The 17200-nt window shown below is 43.2% G+C and overlaps 1 long non-coding RNA gene across 2 annotated transcripts; it reads right to left on the bottom strand.

Moving 5' to 3' along the window:
* Nucleotides 1-3804: 3804 nt before the first annotated feature.
* LOC106567516 (uncharacterized) lies at nucleotides 3805-16151 on the bottom strand. 2 transcript variants are annotated; one of them, XR_014380114.1, is made up of 4 exons: nucleotides 14596-16151; nucleotides 6437-6623; nucleotides 5127-5173; nucleotides 3805-4639 (listed from the first exon to the last, which is right to left on the bottom strand). It is a non-coding gene; the product is annotated as an uncharacterized LOC106567516 (long non-coding RNA). The 2 variants fall into 2 exon arrangements; XR_001320088.3 differs by having other exon boundaries at nucleotides 3808-4639; nucleotides 6442-6623; nucleotides 14596-16150.
* Between the last annotated feature and the right edge of the window lie 1049 nt (nucleotides 16152-17200).

Genomic DNA, 17200 nt, shown 5'->3' with positions numbered 1-17200 from the left:
TCTGGTCTCCACAAGGATAGTAAAACCAAACACACACACACATTACAACTGTGTTGGTGTGTGAGGACCATGATAGATCCTTAGTGAACTGGAAACAGAGGAACTTGAATCTCTCAAGCCGCTCCACTACAGCCCAGTCGATGTGAATGGGGATGTGCTCAGCCCTCCATTTCCTGTAATCCACGATCAGCTCCTTTGTCTTGCTGACATTAATGGAGCGTTTGTTGTCCTGGCACCACACTGCCACGTCTCTGACCTTCTTCCTATAGGCTGTCTCACCGCCGTCGGTGATCAGGCCTACCACAATTGTGTCGTCAGCAAACCTAATGATGGTGTTGGAGTTGTGTGCGTCCAGATGAATAGAGAGTACAGGAGGGGACTAAGCACGCACCCCTGAGGAGCCCCCGTGTTGAGGACTAGTGTGGCCGATGTGTTGTTGCCTACCCTCAACACCTGGGGACGGCCCGTCAGGAAGTCTAGGATCCAGTTGCAGAGGGAGGTGTTCAGTCCCAGGCTCATTAGCTTAGTGATGAGCTTGGAGGGCACTATGGTGAGCTGAGCTGTAGTCAATGAGCAGCATCCTCACATAGGTGTTCCACTTGCCCAGGTGGGAGAGGGAAGTGTGAAGCTCAATATTGATTGCATCATCTGTGGATCTGTTAGGTCGTTATGTGAATTGGAGTGGGTCCAGGGTGTCTAGGATGATGGTGTGATGTTATCCATGACCATCCGTCATGGCTGTGGGTAGATTGATGGTAGATAGAGCTTCACCTGGCTTTTTTTATACACAACACACGCAATATTTTTTTTTTTTACATTCTTTCAGAACTGCCCTTAACCAAACATCTCTCTCTCTCTCTCTCTCTCTCTCTCTCTCTCTCTCTCTCTCTCTCTCTCTCTCTCTCTCTCTCTCTCTCTCTCTCTCTCTCTCTCTCTCTCCAATAAAATAAGTTGTGTACCGTGATCTACTGTCAGGTATCTCTGCTGCCAGAGACTTAGCACAGATAAATGTGCTAAGTCGGCAGGGTAGCCTGGTGGTTAGAGTGTTGGGCTCGTAACTGAAAGGTTGCAAGTTCAAATCCCCGAGCTGACAAGGTACAAATCTGTTGTTCTGCCCCTGAACAAGGCAGTTAACCCACTGTTCCTTGGCCATCATTGAAAATAAGAATTTGTTCTTAACTATCTTGCGTAGTTAAATAAAGTTAAAAAAATAAATAAAATGTTTTCTGAATTCATTTAAATACTTGTCTATAGAGCAGGGGTGGGCAACTCCAGTCCTCAAGGGCCTGATTTGTGTCACACCTTTTCTCCATCCCTAGCAAACACAGCTGATTAACCAAATTGCATTCTAAACTGAAGATCATGATTAGGTGATTATTGGAGTCAGGTGTGTTAGCTGGGGCTGGGGCAAAACTGTGACAGCAATCAGGCCCTCGAGGACTGATTGGGGGAGATGGGGTTAGAGGGGGTGATGGTATAACTGACATGTCTCTCAGCGATGCCCTTCCTGGGCAGGATGTTGATTCGTAGCAGATATAAACAATGTGGCACCAGGATATGTCGACATATTAAAGAAGTAGATCCAGGGAAATTTGAACCAGTGTGTGGAACACCTGTAGTAACAGGTGGAGCCTGGCTGGGTGCTCCTCAGGGCTCAGTACTGGGTCCCATGCCAGGAGTTTGGAGCGGTAAGTGAAAGCACCTCAAGGACATCAATTAGCAGAGCTCCTCTGTGCCCGAGCAGCATGTCTGGATCCCTGCCTTCATGCTCTGGTTCTGGTTCTATTAATCCAGCCACCTCATAATTACCCTGCAGGGTATTACAGCATCCTCTCTACTGGCATGCCATGATTTGTGCATTCTCACAATAACAACTCATTGTTTCAGCAAACTCTCCCTCTCCCTCTTGCTCAATGTTCACATTTTCAGCCTCCCAGGGCTGTGATTCTCATTTTGCCATTGGCTGGTAATGACTTCATGCTTTCTAACATAATATACTGACTTGGTTTTACTCAGGCTGTCTTTAGGAAACCCCAGCACATCTGCGGAGGGCTCGGCCATTATGTCATATTAACTCATCTATAATTACACCACTCATGTCATTTCGAAGAGTAGCACTCTGGATGAGAAGTATTGAGGATTTTTGTGTTCTGGATGTACATCCAAGAGGTTATTATCTTTTCATGAACTTCATATTGTGGTCAGTGTTTTAGTTGCTGCAAAAGCAGGAAGAGAGAGAAAAACATAGTAGTCATACCATGCAAAATCATACATTCCACGTAAAAAGACTATGCTCATTCTTATCAGTAGTGTGCAGCTTGGAAATCTCATGAATAAAAAGCAAGGCTAAATTAGACTAAGGCCTAGATTCAATCCATAGCGCTGAAGATCCACAGTATAGAGAGATTGAAATGTAAAGACAATGTTTCCGCATTCGCGGAGACTGCATTCATGGTAAACGCTGCATATGTCGGCTCAATCAGAAATGACCTTTGAATGTAAATTGCCCTACTGACTGAATCTAGCCCTTACTCTTCAAGCACGCGAAGTTGAAACTTGTCCAATTGTGTGATGCTTGGAGCGACAGTGTCAACAGGGGCTAAATGACAAAGGCATACATATCATTCTTTCTCTTTCCTCTGTCTTTAAGATCGAAAACACTCCCTGCTGTACTTTTATTTATTTAACTAGGCAAGGTAGTTAAGAACAAATAATTATTTACAATGACGGCCTACCCTGGCCAAACCTGGGCCAATTGTGCGCCGCCCTATGGGACTCCCAATCACGGCCGGATGTGATACAGCCTGGATTCGAACCAGGGACTGTAGTGACGCCTCTTGCACTGAGATGCAGAGCCTTAGACAGCTACACCACTCAAAAGCCTAGACATACTAGGTCCAGACATGACAGCTCAGGCAATTGTATCACGGCTATCTTCTTTTATGAAGTTGATGCCAAGTTGTTGATGGAAAGGGAAGCCTTGTCTCTTTTCTCATAGTGGCAGAGAGGCCAAGGTGGCAGGCCCACGGTTGGCCTGTTAATCTCAGTGCCCGCTGGTTTGGCACTTTTCATGCAGTTGCTATGGACACCACTAAAACACTTCACCCGCTGCTCTGAGAGAGAAAGGGAGAGGAGGAGAGAGAGGAGGGGTAGAGGCAGAGTATATGAGTGTGAAAGACAAAACAGAAAGAGGGGGGTGGAAGCAGAGAGAGAGAGAGCTTGTACAAGAAATAGTCAAAGAGAGAAAGACATGCAGAGAGAGGGAGAGACTGAGATTGAAAGAGAGGGCGAGCGAGTTGGTACAGGAAAGAGTCAGAGAGAGAAAGACATACAGAGAGAGAGAATTATATAGAGAGAGAAGCTCCTGCCAGTATTGTTCCTGAGAGGGGACCTCCGGCCGTACAGTCTTTTCTGGCCTAATGTTTGGGACAGCTGAGCTGGTCTTTCCTGTTTCCTGTCTCCATCAGTCCATCCCTGACTGGCCACCCCCTCAGACAATCTGCAGGAATTTGAGGAAAATACTGACTCATACTCTAACAATAATGACCAAAAAAGCTGTTTCAAAGGTTAGTGAAAGTATCTATGCTCTGTAATGTGTATGTTTGACAAGGAATCAGACTGCACATTGTCACTGATAAATGTACAACTTCGATACCAAAATATTAAATTATTCTCTAATTACAGTAAATTTAAATGTGAATATTTGGGATATATTGTACTTGTTTGAGAGCACTTGGATGATGGTTTACTCTATCTAAGCAGTGTTGTCATAGATTGGGAAAGGAGAAACAACAAGTGGGATGATCTATGAGAATGGGATTTTTTGGTGAAAGGTACTCCACAGGAGAGGATGTGTTCAGTATCATCCCATTTGACTAATTTCCTCGTATTTTAGCCAAGTTTGGTAGAGCTGACAACTTTCTCAAACCTAAAGCCATCTGTTTGGTTTTTATATCCAGTTTTATGTACATAACTATAAGAAGGTGGATATTTACTGTATTGCATGTGTTTATAAACACATAGCTCAACTCATAGATGGACCTCAGCCACTCTCAGACCTTGGCTGCTCGCGCAGGATGTAAACAAACTCCCTAGGATAGATTCCCTCTGTGTCATATTAACCACAGGGCAATGGATGATCAATGTGTACTTAACAATGCCAAAATACCATATGCATTCATGCTTGTTCCACTGATGGACAGCATTCCTTTCTATTATTCTTCTCTGGTAATGTAGTTTCTTTTCCCAAGCGTTAAGGGAGGTCAAGATCCCCCGGCCTGTGAAAGTTTTCAAACCCAGGACATTCTTTATTCTCAATCCCATTTTGATGAGTCTAAGAGCACAGCTCCCCCCAATAAGAACTAGCCAAACATTTGGAGGTTCAAGGGGTCCTTTATAAATCCTCATAAAGCAGTGGGTGGAATAAACATGGTTACAAATCCAAGCCAAACGCACAAGATGGGGCGTGATGCTCCTCTAGCCGTGTTATTATTGCGTTCTTGCATTGCACCGTAATGCAATCTAAACCCAAGTGTTATTTGCAAGGCGTGTAAGTATCAAATAAGCAAGCGTTCTCTTATGTTGTGTGACAGGCGTACTGGAATGGAATTTGGTTGCATCTCAGAAATGTCCCCTGATACTGAAAAGAGAGAGAGAAATAGTTAATATCTACAACCTCTCTCTTCATCAACCAAACTATGTTTACACACCATTACAGTACTGTACGTATTCATTTCAAACATTTTGGAAATTGAACTATTTCAAAGAATGATCACAGATTAAGATAATTCCACCTCATTAGAAACTCTTTCATCTTTGAAGTTTTGCTGCGTCTTTCAAGCTGCATTGTTCTGATGGTGGATTGGGAATAACAAACGTACCACTCTTTAATACCCTAGCATCTAGAGCGCTTAACCCCAGGTTTCACAGCAATGTGATCTCAGGGCAATTCGTATTATTCTGTATGTAAATCTGTGACAATCCGTTTAAAATAATATTTTACGTTAGGTTACCTTACGAAGGGAATAGCGGTCATACAAAATCATACAAATTAGAGGACGTATAGTATCATACGTCTGACTCGGTCGTAGAATATTATACGAATTGGATGATGTAATTTATCTTACCTCTTGGAGGAGTATAGTCTTTATCTGAGACCAGGTTGCTTGTTGCGCTGTAGCAACAAAGGAGAATTACGTTATGTGCTAATGGACACATAGACACGTAACGATACGATACACAACAAAAGTTAGGTGAATTCACGCAACAGGATAGTTGAATTGGGTTTCATTTACAATAAGGGTTAGGAGAAGGGTTAAATTGCTACAGTTGAGCCAATTGCAACTCGAACATGCAACCTTTGGATTGCAAGACTGTCACGGATTACACCCACCCATCCTCTTAGACCAACCTCCCTACTTTTGTTTCTGTCTCAAGTAACTACACCATTAGTAGGTACAGTATCATACGACTTGGAGGTGCTCAGGAATAGGTCAAGTATATTTTGTATGGCTCTGAGGCCAGGCTGTTCACAGGCACCCATCCAATAACTCACTACAAATCACAACTGTTAGAAAAAAACTGGTTGGTACCATATGGAAGGGGAGGAGAGGAATGGACTGAAGAAAAGGAGAGATTGAGTGACTGAGTGAATGATTGAGGCCTGGTTTCAGACACTAAATGGAACAAAGCCCAACAGTGGGCTCCATAAGTACAATGGACTGACAGGAATCCTGCACATCAAGTGAATGAGCTGGGTTCCTATTTGATCCTGTTCATCAATTACACCAGGGGAATGTGGAGGGAGAGGACAGGGAACCACACACCTAATGCTTTCCAGATACAGCACTTTAATCTCCCTCTGAGCCTTGGAAGAATATATTTATTTGTTTAGGTGTTAGAAGTTAGAACCCTCCAGCTGAATCAATCTAAGACAATATCACTCGATTCAATGAAAGATAATTAGCTTAGATGTTGTATACGCATCAAATCAAAATGTTATTGGTGACATACACGTGTTTAGCAGATGTTATTGTGGGTGTAGCGAAATGTTTGTGTTTCCAGCTCCAACAGTGCAGCAATATCTAACAAGTGATATCCAACAATTTCACAACAATACACACAATACACACATCTAAAGTAAAGGAATGGAATTAAGAATATATAAATATTTGGACGAGCAATGTCAGAGCGGCATAGACTAAGACACAGTAGAATATAATATAATACAGTATATACATATGAGATAAATAATGCAAAATATGTAAAGCATTTTAAAGTGACTAGTGTTCCATTATTAAAGTGGCCAGTGATTTCAAGTCTATGTATATAGGGCAGCAGCCTCTAAGGTACTACTGATGGCTATTTAACAGTTTATGGCCTTGAGATAGAAGCTTTTTCAGTCTCCCGGTCCCTGCTTTGATGCACCTGTACTGACCTCACCTTCTGGATGATAGCGGGGTGAACCGGCAGTGGATCTGGTGGTTGTTGTCCTTGATTATCTTTTTGGCCTTCCTGTGACTTCGGGTTCAGTTGGTGTCTGGAGGGCCGGTAGTTTTCCCCCGGTGAAGTGTGGATTCCGATTGGTCAGACCAGCATTGAACAGTCCTTGTTTGAGTTTCTGCCTATAGGAATTGAGGAGCAAAATGGAGTCGTTATCAGATTTGAAGGGAGGGCAGCGGAGGGCCTTGAAGGCATCCTGAAAGTTGGAGTAGCAGTGGTCGAGTGTTTTAGCAGCGCGAGTGCTACAGTCAATGTGTTGATAGAACTTCTGTAGCGTTTTATACAAATTTGCTTTGTTTAAATGACCAGCTACAATAAATGAGGCCACAAGATATGTGGTTTCCAGTTTGCATAAAGTCCAGTGAAGTTCTTTGAGGGCTGTCGTGGTAACGGCTTGAGGGGCAATATACACGGCTGTGAGTATAACCGCAGAGAATTCTCTTGGGAGATAATACGGTCGATTGTGAGGTATTCTAGGTCGGGTGAACAAAAGGACTTGAGTTCCTGTATGTTATCACAATCACACCATGAGTAGATAATCATGAAACACACACACCTGCCCTTCTTCTTCCCGGAGAGATATTTATTCCTGTTTTTGCGATGAATTGAGAACCCAACTGGCTTTACGGATTCAGACAGTATATCCCAAAAGAGCCATGTTTCCGTGAAACAGAGTATGTTACAATCCCTGATGTCTCTCTGGAAGGTATTCGTTGCCGTGAGCTTGTCAACTTTATTATCCAGAGACTGAATATTAGCGAGTTCTTCCTGGCTGTATGTAATAACACAAAAGATTTTTGGGACAATAATGTAAGAAATAACACATAAAAAACAAAACCCTGCAAAGTTGCCTATGAGCTAGAAGCACGGCTGCCCTGTCTGTTGGCGCCATTTTCAGGCGTTTTGTTGACGCCAAGCGCCAAGACGGACATTTTGTTGCTAGGTTTGAAGCTCTCACAACACACTCCTCACATCAAGTTTATTCTGATGGACAGTCAGCTAGCTGATGCTGAACTAGTGATGTTGGCCACAATACACAACACAGACAGTTACTGAGAGACTTGAAGTGTTTATTTTCTGATCAGGCTCAGTGTTTAGAGTAGAACTGAGATTTGTTGAAACACTAGCGCTCAGAATTATTTCCATGGAGTAAAGGTCTCTCACTCTGTGTCTCTCCCTCTCTCTCTGTCACGTAAAGTATCTACATTACTACATACAGTGCCTTCGGAAAGTATTCAGACCCTGTCACGTTCGTCGTAAAGATGGGACCAAGGCGCAGCGGGAATGTGTATGCTCATCTTCTTGTTTATTGAGAAGAACACGAAACAAAACACTTAATCAAAACAACAACGACGAAAAAACAGTCCTGTGAGACATACATCTGCACATGGAACTACCCACAAAAACCCATGAAAAAACACCCCTACTAAATAGGACCTTCAATTAGAGGCAACGAGAAACAGCTGCCTCCAATTGAAGGTCAAACCAATAAACTAAGCATAGAAATAGATAAACTAGACACAGACATAGAAATAGACTAACATAGAACATTGCCCAACAAACCCCGAAACACATTAAACAAACACCCCCTGCCACGTCCTGACCAAACTACAATAACAAATAACCTCTTTACTGGTCAGGACGTGACAGACCACTCAACTTTATCCACATTTTGTTACGTTACAGCCTTATTCAATTTTTGTATTTTTTTTAATCCTCAGCAATCTACACATAATACACCACAATAATAAAGCAAAAACAGGTTTAGAAATTTTTGCAAATGTATTAAAAATAAAAACAGAAATACCTTATTTACATAAGTATTCAGACCCTTTGCTATGAGACTCGAAATTGAGCTCAGGTGCATCCTGTTTCCATGTATCATCCTTTACGTGTTTTTACAACTAGATACCTGTGGTAAATTCAATTGATTGTACATGATTTAGAAACGCAAACACCTGTCAGTTTCCAAGATGGCGTAACAGTTCAGACGTCTTTGTCTTGTCGTGTCTCGTGTATATATATTTTTTTCCTCCGTGTATATTTCGTATAATTTTTTTCTATTTTTAACCTCAGTTTCAACATACTCTCCTGCAACCCGCCTCACCCAATGTGGTATGGATCTGCTATTTTCTATACTTTAGAACCGGAACCCCCAACAGAAGCTAGCCAGCTAAGTAGCTAGTAGTAGGTTAGCCACTGCTAGCGGTCATCAGCAAACCTTAGCCCGGTCAACTCCTGCCAGTCTGCACAGCGCGATTCAACCTAAAGCATACCGGACTGCTTTTTCTCCACATCTCCGGTTTCCTACCGCAAGCTCTGAACCTTTTCACCTGGATTATCGCAGCTAGCTAGCTGCTATCCGAGTAGCTACCCCTTGGCTAACATCTCTGTTCCGAAACAAGCACCAGTGAGCCTGGAACTAGGCCCATCTCCCGGCTAGCTGAAGAGGTCCATCAGCCACTCCTTGGGCTACAATACATATTCTGCCAATTGGCCTGGACCCTTTTTACTGCCCGACACGGAGCCCCGCCGATCCATCACGACTGGTCTACCGAAGTAATCCGCCCGAGAGGTTTCAACAGGCTCCGCCGTCGCAACGTCCCCTACAGGCCCATCCGCAAGCCTGTTAGTCGTGGCCCGCTAGCTGTCTAGATCTGTCTAGTACTGTTAGCTGAAGAGGATCATCAGCCAATTTCTTGGGCTACAATACCTATTTTGCCTATTGGCCTGGACCCTTTTACTGCCTACATGGAGCCCTGCCGATCCAACACGACTGGTCTGCCTACGTAACCGTCCGAAGGGGCTACAACAGACTTCTTCCGTCGCGACGTCCCCCTAAGGTCCTTCTGCTAGCCTGCTAGCCCCGGCCCGCTAGCTGTCTGAATCGCCGTGTCTCCAGCTCGCCTAGCTACCCACTGGTCCATAAGATCACTCGGCTACGCATGGTTCTCCCTATTGTCAATATGCCTTGTCCATTGCTGTTTTGGTTAGTGATTATTGTATTATTTCACTGTAGAGCCTCCAGCCCTGCTCAATATGCCTTAGCTAGCCCTTTTGTTTCACCTCCCACAAATACGGTGACCTCACCTGGTCTAAATGATTTCTCTAGAGACAAAACCTCTCTCATCGTCACTCAATGGCTAGGTTTACCTCCACAGTATTCACATCCTACCATACCCTTGTCTGTACATTATGCCTTGAATGTATTCTTCCGTGCCCAGAAACCTGCTCCTTTTACTCTCTGTTCCAAACGCACTAGATGACCAGTTCATATAGCCTTTAGCCGTACCCTTATCCTACTCCTCCTCTGTTCCTCTGGTGATGTAGAGGTTAATCCAGGCCCTGCCGCGCCTAGCTCCACTCCCATTCCCTAGGTGCTCTCATTTGTTGACTTCTGTAATCGTAAAAGCCTTGGTTTCATGCATCTCAACATTAGAAGCCTCCTCCCTAAGTTTGTTTTATTCACTGCTTTAGCACGCTCTGCCAACCCAAATGCCATAGCCGTGTCTGAATCCTGGCTTAGGAAAGCCACCAAAAATCCTGAAATTTTCATCCCTATCTATAACATTTTCCGACAAGATAGAACTACCAAAGGGGGCGGAGTTGCAATCTACTGCAGAGATAGCATGAAGAGTTCTGTCATACTATCCAGGTCTATGCCCAAACAATTCAAGCTTCTACTTCTAAAAATCCACCTTTCCAGAAACAAGTCTCTCACCGTTGCCGCTTGTTATAGACCACCTTCTGCCCCCAAATGTGCCCTGGACACCATATGTGAATTGATTGCCCCCCATCTATCTTCAGAGCACGTACTGTTAGGTGACCTAACCTGGGACATGCTTAACACCCCGGCCGTCCTACAATCTAAGCTAAATACACCTCTGCTGTCTTCAACCAGGATCTCAGCGATCACTGCCTCATTGCCTGCGTCCGTAATGGGTCTGCGGCCAAACGACCACCACTCATCACTGTCAAATGCTCCCTAAAACACTTCAGTGAGCAGGCCTTTCTAATCGACCTGGCCCGGGTATCCTGGAAGGATATTGACCTCATTCCGTCAGTAGAGGATGCCTGGTTGTTCTTTAAAAGTGCTTTCCTCACCATCTTAAATAAGCATGCCCCATTCAAAAAAAATTGAACCAGGAACAGATATAGCCCTTGGTTCACTTCGGACCTGACTGCCCTTGACCAGCACAAAAACATCCTGTGGCATACTGCATTAGCATCAAATAGCCCCCGCGATATGCACATTTTCAGGGATGTTAGGAACCAATATACACAGGTAGTTAGGAAGCAAAGGCTACCTTTTTCAAACAGAAATTTGCATCCTGTAGCACAAACTCCAAAAAGTTCTGGGACACTGTAAAGTCCATGGAGAATAAGAGCACCTCCTCCCACCTGCCACTGCTCTGAAGCTAGGAAACAGTCACCACCGATAAATCCACGATAATTGAGAAAAACTATTTTCTACGGCTGACCATGCTTTCCACCTGGCTACCCCTATCCCGGTCAACCACCCTGCACCCCTCACTGCAACTTGCCCAAGCCTCCCCATTTCTCCTTCACCCAAATGTTCTGAAAGAGCTACAAAATCTGCACAACTACAAATCAGCCGGGCTAGACAATCTGGACCCTCTCTTTCTAAAATTATCCACTGCAATTGTTGCAACCCCTATTACTAGCCTGTTCAACCTCTTTTTCGATTCGTCTGAGATCCCAAAATATTGGAAAGCTGCCGCGGTCATCCCTCTCTTCAAAGGGGGAGACACTCCAGACCCAATCTGTTACAGACCTATATCTATCCTACCCTGTCTTTCTAAGGTCTTCGAAAGCCAAGTTAACAAACAGATAACTGACCATTTCGAATCCCACCGTACCTTCTCCACTATGCAATCTGGTTTCTGAGCTGGTCATGGATGCACCTCAGCCACGCTCATGGTCCTAAACGATATCATAACCGGCATCGATAAAAGACAATAATGTGCAGCCGTATTCATTGACCTGGCCAAGGCTTTCGACTCTGTCAATCATTACATTCTAATCGGCAGACTCAACAGCCTTGGTTTCTCAAATGACTGCCTCGCCTGGTTTACTGTGTCAAATCGGAGGGCCTGTTGTCCGGACCTCTGGCAGTCTCTATGGGGGTGGCACAGGGTTCAATACTCGGGCCGACTCTTTTCTCTGTATACATCAATGATGTTAACTAACCTCCATACGAGCTTCAATGCTATGCAACTCTCCTTCCGTGGCCTCCAACTGCTCTTAAATGCAAGTAAAACTAAATGCATGCTCTTCAACCGATTGTTGCCCGCACCTGCCCGCCCGTCCAGCATCACTACTCTGGACGGTTCTGACTTAGAATATGTGGACAACTACAAATATCTAGGTGTCTGGTTAGACTGTAAACTCTCCTTCCAGACTCCCGTTAAGCATCTCCAATCCAAAATTAACTCGAGAATTTGCTTCCTATTTCGCAACAAAGCATCCTTCACTCATGCTGCCAAACATACCCTCGTAAAACAGACTATCCTGCCGATCCTTGACTTCGGCAATGTCATTTACAAAATAGCCTCCAACACTCTACTCAGCAAATTGGATGCAGTCTATCACAGTGCCACCTGTTTTGTCACCAAAGCCCCATATACTACCCACCACTGTGACCTGTATGCTCTCATTGGCTGGCCCTCGCTTCATATTTGTCGCCAAACCCACTGGCTCCAGGTCATCTATAAGTCTTTGCTAGGTAAAACCCCGCCTTATCTCAGCTCACTGGTCACCATAGCAGCACTCACCCGTAGCACGTGCTCCAGCAGGTATATTTACGTGTCACCCCAAAGCCAATTCCTCCTTTGACCGCCTTTCCTTCCAGTTCTCTGCTGCCAATGACTGGAACGAATTGCAAAAATCACTGAAGCTGGAGACTCATATCTCCCTCACTAACTTTAAGCATCAGCTGTCAGAGCAGCTCACAGATCATTGCACCTGTACATATCCCATCTGTAAATAACCCATCCAACTACTTTATCCCCATGTTATTTTTTTGTTACTCCTTTGCACCCTAGTATCTCTACTTGCACATTCATCTTCTGCACATCTATCACTCCAGTGTTTAATTGCTAAATTGTAATTACTTCGCCACTATGGCCTATTTATTGCCCTACCTCCCTAATCTTACCTCATTTGCACACACTGTATATAGATTTTTTCTATTGTGTTATTGACTGTATGTTTGTTTATTCCATGTGTAACTCTGTGTTTTTACTTGTGTCGCACTGCTTTGCTTTATATATAAGTTCCCACAGTTAACAGTGCATGTCAGAGCAAAAACCAAGCCATGAGGTCGAAGGAATAGTTTGTTGCACTCCGAGACAGGATTGTGTGTAAGCACAGATCTGGGAAGGGTACCCAAACATTTCTGCAGAACTGAAAGCCCCAAGAACACAGTGGCCTCCATCATTTTTAAACGGAAGAAGTTTGGAACCTCCAAGACTCTTCCTAGAGCTGGTCGCCCGGCCAAACTGAGCAATCGGGGGAGAAGGGCCTTGGTAAGGGAGACGACCAAGAACCCGATGGTCACTCTGACAAAGCTCCAGAGTTCCACTATGGAGATGGGAGAAGCTTCCAGAAGGACAACCATCTCTGCAGCACTCCACCAATCAGGCCTTTATGGTATAGTGGTCAGACGGAAGCCACTCCTCAGTAAAAGAGTAAAAGGCACAACAGCACGCTTGGAGTTTGCCAAAAGGAACCTAAAGACTCTCAGACCATGAGAAACAAGATTCTCTGGACTGATTAAACCAAGATTGAACTATTTTGCCTGAATGACAAGCGTCACGTCTGTTGGAAACCTGGAACCATCCCTACGCTGAAGCATGATGGTGGCAGCATCATGTCGTGGGGATGTTTTTCAGTGGCAGAGACTGGGATACTAGTCAGGATCAAGGCAAAGATGAACAGAGCAAAGTACAAAGAGATCCTTGATGAAAACCTGCTCCAGAGCGCTCAGGACCTCAGACTGGGCCGAAGATTCACCTTACAACAGGAAAACAACCCTTAGAACATAGCCAAGACAACGCAGGAGTGGCTTTGGGAGACGTGAAAATAGCTGTGCAGCAACATCCCCATCCCCATCCAAACTGACAGAGCTTGAGAGGATCTGCAGAGAATAATGGGCAAAACTCCCCAAATACAGGTGTGCCAAGCTTGTTGTAGCATGACACCCAAGAAGACTCAAGGCTGTAATCGTTGTCAAAGGTGCTTCAACAAAGTACTGAGTAAATGGTCTGAATACTTATGTAAATGTGTTATTTGAGTTTTTTATTTTAATATATTAGCAAACATTTCTAAAAACCTGTTTTTGCTTTGTCATTACGGGGTATTGTATGTACTGTAGATTGATGAGGGGGAAAAAATATTTGGTACATTTTAGAATGATTCTGTACCTTAACAAATTGTGTAAAAAGTCAAGGGTTCTGAATACTTTCCGAATTTAGTGTTTATGTGCCTCTGGTATTTACATTTTTTATTTTTTATTTAACCTGTATTTAACTAGGCAAGTCAGTTCTTATTTACAATGACCCTCTACAAAAAGACAAAAGGCCTCCTCCGGGGACGTGGGCTGGGATTAAAAATAAAATATAGGACAAAACGCACATCACGACAAGAGAGACACCACTACCTATTTGTACAAATGACCTTGACTAACCTGTACCCCCACACATTGACTCGGTACCGGTACCCCCTGTATATAGCCTTGTTATTGTTATTAATTTTATTGTGTTTATTTTTTTTATTTTCTTTTACCCTAGTTTATTTAGTAAATATTTTCTTAACTCTATTTATTGAACTGCATTGTTGGTTAAAGGCTTGTAAGTAAGCATTTCACGGTAAGGTGTTGTATTCAGCACATGAAACAAATCAAATTTGAGTTGAAACTACGTCAAGAGAGACCTAAGACAACAACACAGCATGGCGGAAACACATGACAACAAAGCATGGTAGCAACACAACATGGCAGTTGCACAAAAGATGGTACAAACATTATTGGGCACAAACAACAGCACAAAGGCAAGAATGTAGAGACAATAATACATCACGTGAAGCAGCCACAGCTGTCAGTAAGAGTGTCCATGATTGAGTCTTTGAATGAAGAGATTGAGATAAAACTGTCCAGTTTGAGTGTTTTTTGCAGCTCGTTCCAGTCGCTAGCTGCAGTGAATTGAAAGAGGAGTGATCCAGGGATGTGTGTGCTTAAGGGACTTTGAACAGAATGTGACTGGGAGAACGGGTGTTGTATGTGGAGGATAAGGGCTGCAGTAAATATCTCAGCTAGGGGGGAGGGTTTTATAAATAAGTATCAACCAGTGGGTCTTGTGACGGGTATACAGAGATGACCAGTATCTCTATTATTAAAATAGATTCCACTTAATTGTACATGCTACTGTGCATTGCAAATATATGAATGAAAAGTGTACTGCATTTTAACTGTAATGGTGAAAAATGTTAAGCTTCTGTGAAAGCTTTCTTTTATACAAAGTTGGAAGTCTTTATCATGTTCTCCATGCTTGATTAAAGTATGAGACGACTTCCTAAACGCCATGTTCCTTGCTGCAGCTGTTTGGGGATTGACTTGTGACCAGCAGCATAACATATGTGTCACCAATGTGGAAAATGTTACCCTATGCCTGTTAAGATGAGTGTTCAAAGCCTTGGATTAGTCACTAACTGTTGGCCACGTTGCTAAACCACATCACTCTTATATTGACTGAATCATTTAAATTAATGACTGGGACTCCAAAACAGACCAATTTCTCTTCCTTCTCTCTCCCTCCCCCTGTATCTCTCTTCCTCTTTTTCGCTCTCTCCTTCTCTCCCCTTTTGCTCTCTCTCTCCTTCTGCTATCTCTCTCTCTCTCCCCTTTTGCTCGCTCTCCTTCGCTCCCCCTTTCTCCCCTCTTGCACTCTCTCTCTCCTTCTCTCCCCTTTTGCGCTCTCTCTCCCCCCTTTTGCTCTCTCTCTCAAGGCGTTAAGACATATTTAATGGGGTATGAAGGGCTCCCCTGCCTTCTGCTTCTGATTATAGTTAACCATTGAATCTCAGCCATACATCACAACTGTATGGTAAACTTGACATTCGATCTTAAACAAACCACAAACTTCTCATATTACATCAAGTGCCACTCAATTTTCTCCAAAAACATTTTGTGGGGGTAAAATGTGAAGAAAATCATTATGTGTAGGTTTTGGATGACACCGTTTGAACATAATCCAAAAAGGCAGTTTTGTGTTCAAAGTCTGCTTGTAACAAATTGAAACATGGAGTACTTGTTGTCACAGGCCCTAGGACGTGGATGTCTCTGGGTTTGGATCAGTCAATTTGTGTTCATCCCAAATGGCACCAACCCACTGGGCACACACTGTTTGAATCAACGTTGTTTTCACGTCATGTCAATGAAATTACGTTGTACCAACGTGAAATAGAAGTTTAATTGACATCTGTGATCAGTGGGAAAGCAGTGCACTATGTAAGAAATAGTGTGCTATTGGAACGCAAGGCATTGACTCCAAGCTGTAGGTCTGAATAGATGCTGTGGGTACAGTGCTTTGTCATAGCCAGGATATACAAATCCACAAAATGGAACCCTATATCTATGTAGTGTGTCCACAGGCAAGCTAAAGTACTACTCTCCAAACATTTCACAATAAATACAGCATGCCTGTAAAAGAAAGTCTCAATCATGGGTATGATTTTAATACTTTTTTCACTTTATTATATCTTAAAAAAGAAATAGAAGAAACCAGAACAATATGTGTCGACAAAACAATAAGTTAAAAATGAGAGGATTCTGTGACTTAACACGGTAAGCACTTAAATGACACAGACGTGTGAAGGCAGAGTGACAAGTTATGTTTGTTAAACAGCCATGACGAAACAAATATGTACAATTAGAACTAAAACACCAACATCATGACAACATAATTTCACATAATTTACAAAGAACTACTGTCCTAGTTGGCATTGCAGTAGCTAAACATTAGGGTCACGGTGGATATCGAATAACAAGCACTTTGAGATTTGAGTTTTTCATTCAAATTAAAATAGCACTTTTCATGCAACTATTTCAGTTCACTGTTTGCTGTCCCTAAGGCTGCATGATTATGTACATGGCCACATATGTAAGTGATCATAATTCATCCAACACTTTCAGGGGTAGAGACTTTTTGCTCCTAACACAGATATTTTTGTCACTTCCAAAAGCACATACAGTACCAGTCAAAAGTTTGGACACACCTTCTTATTCAAGGGTTTTTCATTATTTTTTTTTTTATTTTTTTTACATTGTAGAATAATATTGAAGACATCAAAACTACGAAATAACACATATGGAATCATGTAGTAACCAAAAAAGTGTTAAACACATATTCTTCAAAGTAGCCACCCTTTGCCTTGATGACAGCACTGCACACTTTTGGCATTCTCTCAACCAGATTTACCTGGAATGCTTTTCCAACAGTCTTGAAGGAGCTCCCACATTTGCTGAGCACTTGTTGGTTGCTTTTCCTTCACCCTGTGGTCCAAGTCATCCCAAACCATCTCAATTGGGTTGAAGTCGGGTGATTGTAGAGGCTAGGTCATCTGATGCAGCACTCCATCACTCTCCATGGTCAAATAGCCCTTACACAGTCTGGAAGTGTGT

The sequence above is a fragment of the Salmo salar genome, chromosome 13, assembly GCF_965601325.2.
Source record: "Salmo salar chromosome 13, fSalSal1, whole genome shotgun sequence".
NCBI classification, from domain to species: domain Eukaryota; kingdom Metazoa; phylum Chordata; class Actinopteri; order Salmoniformes; family Salmonidae; genus Salmo; species Salmo salar.
This window is presented reverse-complemented; position numbering and strand designations above follow the sequence as displayed.